The 12194-nt window shown below is 44.4% G+C and overlaps 1 protein-coding gene and 1 non-coding gene across 9 annotated transcripts in view; one reads left to right on the top strand and one right to left on the bottom strand.

Moving 5' to 3' along the window:
• The window catches only part of HHAT (hedgehog acyltransferase), a 352361-nt gene that overhangs the window by 12387 nt on the left and 327780 nt on the right, over positions 1 to 12194 (bottom strand). The gene's annotated exons all lie outside the window — the stretch shown is intronic.
• On the top strand, positions 5827 to 5933 carry LOC133228319 (U6 spliceosomal RNA). Its single transcript, XR_009730175.1, has one exon. It is a non-coding gene; the product is annotated as a U6 spliceosomal RNA (small nuclear RNA).

The raw sequence follows: 12194 nt of genomic DNA on the forward strand, positions 1-12194 counted from the left end.
CAGCACCACAGTTCAAGGGCATCAATGCTTTGGCGTTCTGCCTTCTTTACGGTCCGGCTCTGACAACCATATGTGACCTCTAGGAAGACCATAGCCTTTACTATGCAGATCTTTGTTAGCAGAGTAATGTTTCTGCTTTTCAACACACTGCCTAGGTTTGTCATTTTTCTCCTGCCAAATGGTCCATACCAAAATCGAATTGATTACATTCTTAGTAGGTGAAGATGGAGAAGCTGTATACAGTCAGCAAAAACAAGACCTGGAGCTGACTGTGGCTCAGATCATCAGCTTCTTCTAGCAAAATTCAGGCTTAAAGAAAACCAGGAAAAACAATAGGCCGGCCAGGTATGACTTCAATCAATTCCCATATGATTTCGCAGTAGAGGTAACAAACAGATTGATGGGACTAGATCTAGTTAGCAGTGTGCCTGAAGTACTATGGACAGAGGTCCGTAATACCGTACAGGAGGAGGTGAACAAAACCATCCCGAAGAAAAAGAAAAGCAAGAAGGCAGAGTGGTTGTCTGAAGAGGCTTTACAAATAGTGGAAGAATGAAGAGAAGTGAAAAGCAAGAGAGAGAGAGGGAAAGGTACATCCAATTAAATGCAGAGTTCCAAAAAACAGCTAGAAGAGACAAGAAGGCCTTCTTCGAGCAGTGCTTAATAATAGAAGGAAACAACGAAAGGGGAATGACTCGAGATCTCTTCAGGAAAGCTGGAAACATCAAGGGAGCATTCCACCCAAAAATGGGCACAATAAGGGATAAAAATGGTAGAGACCTAGCAGACGCTGAAGAGATCAAGAAGAGATGGTAAGAACGCATGGAAGAACTGTATGAAAAAGGTCTTAATGAAACAGATTACTACAATGGTGTGATTAGTTACCCAGATCCAGACATTCTGGAGTATGAAATCAGGTGGGCCTTAAGAAGCCCTGCTGTTAATAAAGCTAGTGGATGAGATGAAATTCCAGCAGAACTACTCAAATCCCTAAAGGATGATGTCATCAAGGTTTTGCATTCATTATGTCAGCAAATCTGGAAGACTCAGCAGCAGCCACTGGACTGGAAAAGGTCAGTCCTCATCCCAATCCCCAAGAAGGGTAGTATCAAAGAATGTGCTAAACCATCAGACAATTGCACTCATCTCCTATGCTAGTAAGGTCATGCTTAAAATCTTACATGCTAGATAGGCTTCAGCATTATGCGAACCAAGAACTTGCAGATGTCCAAGCAGGGTTTAAAAAAGGAAGAGGAACTAGAGATCAAATTGACAACATTCGTTGGATTACAGAGAAAGCAAGGGAATTTTAGAAAAACATCTATCTCAAAACCAACACAACTGTGTAAAGTTTAAAAATAAAATAAAATTTAAAAAAAATTAAAAAATCAAAAAAAAATAAAATAAAGATTTTGCCTCTATATTCATGAAAAAAAAAAAAGAAAAACATCTCTCTCTGTTTCATTGACTACACTAAAGCCTTTGACTATGTGGATCATGACAAACCCTGGAAAGCTCTTAGAGAGATGGGAATACCTGACCATCTTACCTGTCTCCTGAGATACCAGTATGCAGGTCAAGAAGCAACAGTTTGAACCCTGTATGGAACAACTGATTGGTTCAAGATCGAGAAAGGAGTACGACAGGGCTGTCTGCTGTCACTCAATTTGTTTAACCTATATGCTGAGCACATCGTGAACAATGCCGGGCTGGTTGAGTTACAAGCTGGAATCAAGATAGGTGGGGGAAACATCAACAACCTCAGACATGCAGATGATACCTAATGGCAGAAAGTGAAGAGCAGCTAAAGAGCCTCTTGATGACAGTGAAGGAGGAAAGTGAAAGAGCCAGCTTAAGACTAAATATTAAAAAAAAAAAAAAAAAAAAAACTAAGATCATGGCATCCAGTCCCATTACTGCATGGCAAATAGAAGTGGAAAGATGGAAACAGTGATAGATTTCCTCTTCTTGGGCTCCAAAATCACTGCAGACAGTGACTGCAGCCATGAAATCAGAAGACAATTGCTTCTTGGCAGGAATCTTAGAGATTACAACCTTGTAAAATTCAACTCTTCAAATCCTCTTCCCCTCCCCCTGCCCCAGGAAAGGTACAGACAAAGACTGAAGTTAGACTGCAAGATCACCCCAGTCAGGAGTGGGGAGGGAAGGGTACCCTGCCTGGGCTGGGATCAGAACTCTGGAAACATCACCAGATGCAGCAGATTCTTAGTGAGGGGCTTAAGAAGGTATTTATTTACCTGACATATAAAACGACTCACACAAATCCGCTGTCCTTGTTTTAGAAGTAGCAGAGGAACACAGTCTGAGAAAGCTGCGCTCGAAACTTTTTAATGAATGGCAAAGGTTAAACCCTACTATCAGTACTTCATAAAAAAGAGATAATTGATATAAACAAATAAAAATAAAGTGACTCAGACTCTTTTCATTACAGAGAGCAACATTTTGTGCCTTAAAGATGCCATTCCGGAAGAACACTGTGTTCCCCTCAGGCTACTGACTCTGGCCAACGGCCCTGAGGCAGGGGTCTGCCTAGAACCACAGGCCAGCACTGCCCGGCTCCAAGCCCAGGCTGCGATGTGTCCCTCGTGGCCAAGGGTCTCTTCTGGCACCCCATTCACCTGGGCAGCCCGGATGTACCTGAGCCCATGCAAGCCTTGGCAGGGAGCAAACCTTCAGCAGACTCACGGGGGATGCTCACAGGTTAAGTTCTCTTCCTCCCCTCGCCCAGCCACTCAGAATCACACAGCTGAAACCAGTGTTTTAGGGGGCAGAGAAGACAGGACAGGGCTCTGCTGACGGGGAGCTGAGGAGGAACAAGGCAAGAGCAGCCTGGATCTCTCAGGGATGTTAGGAATTAACAAATAGTTAGCTGTAGTCCCTGATAGCTCAGTTGGTAAAGAACTGGCCTGCAATGCAGGAGACCCCAGGTTGATTCCTGGGTCAGGAAGATGGGCTGGAGAAGGGGTATGCTACCCACTCCAGGATTCTAGCCTGGAGAATTCCATGGACTGTATAGTCCATGGGGTCACAAAGAGTCAGACACGACTAAGCGGCTTTCACTCAGCTACAGTCACTAATTAGATTTGTGCACCCTTCCCCGCTGAGTCCTCTGGGCTTCCTGCTTAGCCAGGAGGAGGGGTGGGAGGCTGGGCTTTTTCGGGGAAACTCTGCCCCACTGTTTACACTCTTCCCGGTAGTCTTTCCACGGGATTAGTTGTCGGCCTCCAGGGAAGAGATCTCAGCTGCCGTGCTTTCTGAGGCGGTTCTGTTTGTGACCTCAGAGCACACTATTACACTCCGGACTCCTTGCCGAGTTCCCAGCTGCTCCCGCGGTGTGGGTCAGCTCAGGGCGTGGAACCAGCCCGCCAGGCACTTTCTCGGATTCCTCTACGGGGACAGGGTGGCGTCTGCAAGAGTCAGCTCTATGGCGTGGATCTGGACTTCCCTCCATCTGACCCATCACATCCATCCAGTCCTTCCGAACTTGTGTCCCAGCCACGGAGCTGGTGATGCAAGAGGGGACTGTGACGGTCCCCTCTCCGGGTCTCCCATGATACCCCTGGGTGGAGGTCTGAGCTATAACGCTGGCATCTTTCACTGCGGGGCCTCCACCTCCCTCCCCTAGGGGGCTGCCCTGGGTCCCATTTGGGAAGATTTGGCTCCATCCTTACTGTAAGGGCTGGGAAGGATCTGATCATAAACTACTCATCCTTGAGACGCATCATTCGATACTTACGGAGCTCTTACTACATACACACTGGCTGATGCCAGAGATGCTGGAGACATTAAAAGGCTGACCTACGGTTACAGATGCAGGAATCCGGGTGAAAAGATGTCACGACCACAAGGTGTCTCCCAACGTGGAAGATGTTTCTGTGAGCTGGACGTCACGGCGAGGGCTGGGTAAAATGGCAGGGCACTGGCCTCTGTGCTCAGAGACCTCCATTCTGGAGAAGCGGACCCAGAGCACCGAGAGCCTGGCTCCGAAGGGCGCAGGAGCAGACAGGGCGGAGGGAGCGCGGACTGCCTGGATTCTGACCATCACCCGTGTCTGCGCCGGAAGGCAGCCATGGCGAGCTATCCACTCTCCTAAGCACATGCCTTCCAGTAACTTCCAGCCTCTGGATAAACCCCCCTCAATGGAAGAAGGCCGGCCCTCCAGAAAGACCATCTACCCCGCAAGACTTAGAATGGATTTTCACCCCAGCTTTCAATCTGTTTGTTTTTTGACCAGGTAACAGACAATTATAAAATTCAAATGTTCCAAAGAGTAAGCAGGGAAAAGTAAATCTCCATCTTCCAACCTCCGTGTCCAGTCCACCTGACCCCTCTCTCCCTAGAAGATCTGTTTTCAGTTCCATGTTTCTACTCCCAGGGATATTCTATGCACACAGAAGCATAACATACATATCCATATATACATGTGCACACAAACACATACATATGTACACAAGTATTTTAAATGGTTTGAAAATTTTCATTCTGAAATATATATTATCTTGAACACAAATACTACATGCACTGTTCATTTCCTTATTTTTTAAGGTTTTATATACTGGGGATTGTTCCATGTATATATGTGTAACATTGCCTCATCCTTTTTAATGGTTGTGGAAATTTCTGAATTTATGTACCATAATTTACCTGACTCCCTCTGATGGGCATTAGGTCCGTTCTAACTTTTGCTATTATAAACAATGTTGCAATTAATATCTTTGCATAATATTTCATTTCGCATGTATAAAAGTGTATCTGAATGACAAATACCTAGAAGTAGAATGGCTGCTCAGTTTTGGTAGATATTTCCAAACCATTCCCTACAGAGGAGTTACCATGAGCTAAATATATGAGGTTAAATTTTTTGATCTTTGCAATCTAGAGCTTGTAAATTACATTTCCCCATGTTGAGGTTGATATACAAATACTGACTCCTTATATACCTGAAATTAATATAATTTTATATGTCAATGACACCTAAATAAAAAAAAGCGAGCATCTTTTCATTTGTTTTAGAGCCATCTGTGTTTCCTCTTTCTGAGAGCTGTCTATTCAAGTCCTTTTGCTATGTTTCTACTAAGTAGGTGCCTTTTTCTCCCAGATTTTAAGGGTGAGAGTGGTTATTACTGTTGCCCAGCCTGACAGGTATTCTACAACCATCAGCAAGTGTGAGGTCAAGGGCACTGAGTTGGTGGGAAGCCAGCCACAGGCAGGGACAGGCTAGGGGACAAGCTGCCAAGATGGGAGCAGCCACCCTGAGCACTCCAGGGGCCCCCATGCCGGGACGACGGCCAGAAGAACACGACCGGCACCAGCTTCTGTCTTCTACAGCAGCTCAGTGTCCACTGTTTCTGAATCTTCACTAAGTGAAGAAATCAAGACAAACTTTGTTACTACTAGCACCGTCATCTCTGCAGAGAGTGCTCAGTGAGCCGAGCAGGAAAGGCTACTTCTATTCTCACTCGGCCCTGCAGCTGGGAACTGGAGCAAGGCTTGACTAGCCTGCCCGCTCCTCCCTTTTCCCTCCCTCCATCCTTTTCTTCCTTCCCTGCTCTCTCCGTTTCTCTCCCTCCCCTCCCCTCTTTTCCTTCTATCCATCCCATCTACTGCCTACTTTAATACTGAATTGGGGGGCAGGCAAGGCTTAGCTCTGAAGCCTTGTCTCATGCAAATTTCCCAGTGTAGTTGGGCGACTGATATGTGTGTGCTAAGTTGCTTTGGTCGTGTCCAACTCTTTGCGACCCTATAGACTGTAGCCCGTCAGGCACCTCTGTCCATGGGATTCTCCAGGCCAGAACAGTGAAGTGGGTGCTTACTTTGGCAGCACATATACTAAAACTGGAATGATACAGAGAAGATTAGCATGGCTCTTCCACAAGGATGACATGCAAATTCGTGAAGCGGTCCACATTTTTCTCAAAATGGATTAAAGACCTAAATGTAAGACCAGAAACTATAAAACTCTTAAGAGGAAAACATAGGCAGAACACTCAATGACATAAATCAAAGTAAGATCCTCTATGACCTGGAGTAATGGAAATAAAAACAAAAGTAAACAATTGGGACCTGATCAAACTTAAAAGCTTCTGCACAGCAAAGGAAACTATAAACAAGCTGAAAAGACAACCCTCAGAATGGGAGAAAATAATAGCAAATGAAACAACCGACAAAGGATTAATTTCCAAAATATACAAGCAATTCATACAACTCAGTATCAGAAAAACAAACAACCCAAGCCAAAAGTGGGAAAAAGACCCAAACAGACATTTCTCCAAAGAAGACATACAGATGGCTAATAAACACATGAAAAGATGCTCAACATTGCTCATTATTAGAAAATGCAAACCAAAACTACAATGAGATATCACGTCACACCGGTCAGAATGGGCATCATCAAAAAGTCTACAAACAATAAATGCTGGAGAGGGTATGGAGAAAAGGGAATGCCCTTGCACTGTTGGTGGGAGCGTAAATTGATACAGCCACTATGGAGAACAGTGTGGAGATTCCTTAAAAAACTAGGAATAACATCACCATATGAGCGAGCAATCCCACTACTAGGCATCTACCCTGAGGAAACCAAAACTGAAAAAGACACATGCATCCCATTGTTCACTGCAGCACACTATTTACAATAGCTAGAACACGGAAGCAATCTAGATGTCCATCAACAGCTGAATGGATGAAGAAGTTGTGGTACACATACACAGTGGACTATTACTAGCCATAAAAAGGAATGCATCTGAGTCAGTTCTAATGAGGTGGATGAACCTAGAACTCTATACAGAGTGAAGTAAGTCAGAAAGAGAAAGATAAATATTGTATTCTAACGCATATATACAGAATCTAGAAAAACAGTACTAAAGAATTTACTTTCAGGGCAGCAATGGAGAAACAGAAAGAGAGAATAGACTTATGGACATGGGGAGAGGTGGAGATGTATGGAGAGAGTAACGTGGACACTTACATAACCATGTTTAAACAGATGCTGCTGCTGCTGCTAAGTCGCTTCAGTCGTATCCGACTCCATGCAACCCCATGGACTGTGGCCTACTAGGCTTTTCTGTCCATGGGATTCTCCAGGCAAGAACACTGCAGTGGGTTGCCATTTCCTTCTCCAATGCATGAAAGTGGAAAGTGAAAGTGAAGTCACTCAGTTGTGTCTGACTCTTAGCGATCCCATGGACTGCAGCCCACCAGGTTCCTCCATCCATGGGATTTTCCAGGCAACAGTACTGGAGTGGGGTGCCATTGCCTTCTCCCATTTAAACAGATAGCCAACTGGAATTTGCTGTATGGCTCAGGAAACACACACAGGGGCTCTGTATCAACCTAGAGGGGTGAGATGGGGAGGGAGATGGGAGGGAGGGTCAAAAGGGAGGGGATATATGTATACCTACAGCTGTGGATTCCTAGTCTGAGCCCAATAAAATTGACTGTTTCTTCTTCAAAACAGGCACACACACACACACAACATTTGAAAAAAAAAAAAATACTGGAGTGGGTTGCCATGCCCTCCTCCATGGAGTCTTTCTGACCCAGGGATCGAACCTGTGTCTCTTAAGTCTCCTGCAATGGCAGGTGGCTTCTTTACCACTAGCACCACCTGGGAAACTGTATCTAGCGTCAATTCCAATTACTTAAACCCTCCTCACCACTTGACAGTTAGGTCTTCCTTCGGTCCTGAGCCAGTCACAATGGATGGGAGCCAGGATTATGTAAATTAGCCTCATACACGCTATGCAATGGGTCCTGGTGTGAGCACTCTGTCTGGGCTGTTGTAAGACTTCCATCTCCTTCTCACTCCACCAGCTCCTTCTCTGGGTTTCCTTTACTGCCAACCAAGCCCTGGCCTAGAGGTTACCAAGTGGCCAAGTCCGGGTGCTTGCTTTATTACTGTGGCAGCTGGGTGTGTGCGTTCCTCTCTAAGATGGTCCAGGACGGATCATTAAGCTTGTTTTACTCCTCAATTCTGAGCAATTTCTACTGGAATGGAGGAGGAAGAGGGGAGGATGAATGGACTCCTTCCTCTTTCCCGTTCTTGTCCATATCTCTCCAGCACCAGGAGGCCATCGCGGCTCCAAACCCCAGCTTCTACCGACACTGTCACCTCAGCAGCATCTGTCTCCCTGAAGGTCTAAGAACCAGCCACAGCATCACCTGGTCTGAGGTTCAAGCATAAGCCAGAGGGCAACCCTCCGAGATCTGAACGGCCTCCAGGCGCCTCTTCTCTGAGCTCCCACAGTGCAGAGATCCCACCTCTCCCTTTGTAATTCCCCAGCCAGAGGCGTAGTAGCCACTTCCTATGGTGGCTAATATCTGGGTTATTCCAGGGTCCCTTTTGGCTCTTTTAGTCTTCTAATACCTGTGTAACTCTCTGTATTAAATCCCTCTGTTTGAAATATCAGGCATGATCTCTATTTTCCTGACTAGACCTTGATGCTGTGCCTCACTTAACTCCCACTTTTAGTCCCGAGCAGATGAGTGCTCCCTGTGTAGCAGGAAGACTAGGGAAGGAGAAAGAATAATCGTGTGAGCCTGGAGAGATTGAATGAGGTAGACTGCCATGCACAGAGGAGGGACCCAGGATTCTGGGGGCTCGCCCTTTAAAGAGAATCAGCTGTAGAGTTCTCACCCAAGTGCCATTTCTCCCACAGTCAGTCTCGATCTGTTTTTGTCTTTTTCTGACTGCTCCGGGCTCCATTCTGAGCTAGGTCTTCTCTTCCCTCAGAGATGAGACTGTATAGCTCTCAGTAATTAAATAGGGCTTCTCAACACAACATTTAATCAGTAATATTTCTTATAGTGAATTCTCTTCTCTTTCTCCTTCTGTATTTATAATATGAGAATATGTTGTTGTTTAAAACAATAATTTTGGCCCACCTGGACGAACTAGAGAAGGAGAGTGCTATGAAGCAAGTAAGTTAATAAAGCACTGGTCTGCCTAGTGACCACGTACCTCCAGCTCACTCCCTACCTTCTTCATCACCTTATTAAGAAGAGAAGGATTTGACGGCTTATCTTGCCGAAATTAGTAGCTATCCAGGGATATCCAGTTGATCTAGAAAGAGATCAAAATGCCTTTTGTCCAGAAATAAAAGCAAAAATAAACAAACAGGAACTAATCAAACTTAAAAGCTTTTCACAGCAAAGGAAACCATCAACCAAACGAAAAGACAACCTTTGGAATGGGAGGAAATATTTGCAAATGATACAATAAACAAGGGTTTAATAATATCCAAGATATACATACACTTCATACAACTCAATATCAAAAACTAAGCAACCCAATCTAAAAATGAACAGAAGACCTAAACAGACATTTCTTCAAAGAAGGCATACAGATGGTCAATAGGCACATGAAAGGCTGTTCAACATCAAGAATATCAACACAGAGAAACGCAAATCAAAACTACCATGAGCTATCCCCTCACACCTATCAGAGTGGCCATCATTAAAAAGTCTACACATGATAAATACTGGAGAGAGTATGGAGAAAAGAGAACTTTTCTACACTGTTAGTGAAAATGTTAATGCAACCACTGTGGAGAACAGTGGTTCAGACTGTAAAGAATCTGCCTGCAATGCAGGAGACCCAGGTTTGATCCTTGGGTTGGGAAGATTCCCTGGAGAAGACTGGCAGACTACAGTCCATGTGGTCACAAAGAGTCAGACATGACTGAGCATGTGCGCACGTTCACTGCAGCACTACTCAATAACAAACACATGGAAGCAACCTGAATGTCCACCTGCAGATGAATGCATAAAAAAGATGGGACACACACAAACACAATGGAATACTACTCAGCCACAGAAAAGAATGAAATAATGCCACTGACAGCAACATGGATGGACTTAGAGATTATCATTCTAAGTGAAATTTAAGTCAGAGGAAGGTGATTATCATACGACATCACTTATATGTGGAACCTAAAATATGACACAGTTCAGTCAGTTCAGTTCAGTTGCTCAGTTGTGTCTGACTCTTTGCGACCCCATGAACCGCAGCACGCCAGGCCTCCCTGTCCATCACCAACTCCCGGAGTCCACCCAAACCCATCTCCATTGAGTCGGTGATGCCATCCAACCATCTCATCCTCTGTCGTCCCCTTCTCCTCCTGCCCCCAATTCCTCCCAGCATCAGAGTCTTTTCCAATGAGTCAGCTCTTTGCATCACGTGGCCAAAGTACTGGAGTTTCAGCTTCAACATCAGCCCTTCCAATGAACACCCAGGACTGATCTGCTTTAGGATGGACTGGTTGGATCTCCTTGCAGTCCAAGGGACTCTCAAGAGTCTTCTCCATCACCACAGTTCAAAAGCATCAATTCTTCTGTGTTCAGCTTTCTTTACAGTCCAACTCTCACATCCATCCCAACTCTCACATCCATACATGACTACTGGCAAAACCATAGCCTTGACTAGATGGACCTTTGTTGACAAAGTAATGTCTCTGCTTTTTAATATGCTGTCTAGGTTGGTCATAACTTTCCTTCCAAGGAGTAAGTGTTTTTTAATTTCATGGCTGCAATCACCATCTGTAGTGACTCTGGAGCCCAGAAAAATTAAGTCAGCCACGGTTTCCACTGTTTCCCCATCTGTTTGCCATGAAGTGATGGGACCAGATGCCATGATCTTAGTTTTCTGAATGTTGAGCTTTAAGCCAACTTTTTCACTCTCCTCTTTCACTTTCATCAAGAGACTCTTTAGTTCTTCTTCACTTTCTGCCATAAGGGTGGTGTCATCTGCATATCTGAGGTTATTGATATTTCTCCCGGCAATCTTGATTCCAGCTTGTGCTCTCTCCAGCCCAGCATTTCTCATGATGTACTCTGCCTAGAAGTTAAATAAGTAGGGTGACAATATACAGCCTTGACGTACTCCTTTTCCTATTTGGAACCAGTCTGTTGTTCCATGTTCAGTTCTAACTGTTGCTTCCTGACCTGCATGTAGGTTTCTCAAAAGGCAGGTCAGGTGGTCTGGTATTCCCATCTCTTTCAGAATTTTCCACAGTTTATGTGATCCACACAGTCAAAGGCTTTGGCATAGTCAATAAAGCAGAAATATGATACAAATGAACTTATTTACAAAACAGAAACAGACTCACAGGTACAGAAAACAAACCTATGGTTACCAAAGGGAAAGCGGATGGGTGAGGGATAAATTAGGAGTTTGGGATTAGCAGATACAAACTCCTATATATAAAATAGATAAACAAGGTTCTACTGTAGAGCACAAGGAACTATATTCATTATCCTGTAATGAACCGTAATGGAAAAGAATATGAAAAAGAATAACTGAACCAGTTTGCTATATACCAGAAACTAACAACACCACTGTAAATCACCTATACTTGAATAAAGTTTTTTAAAAACCACAACAAAGTATCACCTCACACCTGTTGGAATGGCCGTCATCAAAATGCCTACAAATCATAAATGCTGGAGAGGGCGGGGAGGAAAGGGAACCCTCCCCTACACTGTTGGTGGGAAGGCAAACTGGTGCAGCCACTACGGAAAACAGTATGGAGGTTCCTCAAAAAACTAAAAATAGAGCTGCCACGCAATCAGGAATCCCACTACTGGGCATATGTGTGAAAAAGACAAAAACTCTAATCTGAAAAGATATGTGCACCCCACTGTTCATAGCAGCACTGTGTACAGTAGCTGGCACAGGGAAACAACCCAAGCGCCCAACCACAGTTTAAGAATATGTGATATATATATCATATCTCACACACACACACATATATATATATGTGTGTGTGTGCCACATTTTATATGTGTGTATGTGTGTGTATGTATATCTTTATAATGTGATATATATAATGGAATATTACTCAGCCATAAAAAGAATGAAATATTGCCATTTTCAGCGACATGGATGGACCTAGAGACTATCACACTAAACGAAGTCACACAAGGAAAAGCAAATATCGTATATCATTTAGAAAGTGAAAGTGCATGTCGCTCAGTTGTGTCCAACCCTTTGTGATCCCATACCGTCCATGGAATTCTCCAGGCCAGAATACCTGAGTGGGTAGCCTTTCCCTTCTCCAGGGGATCTTCCCAACCCAGGGATTGAACCTGGGTCTCCTGCTCTGCAGGTGGATTCTTTACCAGCTGAGCCACAAGGGAAGCAATATCACTTAGATGTGGAATCTAAAAAATAATACAAA

The sequence above is a fragment of the Bos javanicus genome, chromosome 16, assembly GCF_032452875.1.
Source record: "Bos javanicus breed banteng chromosome 16, ARS-OSU_banteng_1.0, whole genome shotgun sequence".
Lineage (NCBI taxonomy): Eukaryota > Metazoa > Chordata > Mammalia > Artiodactyla > Bovidae > Bos > Bos javanicus.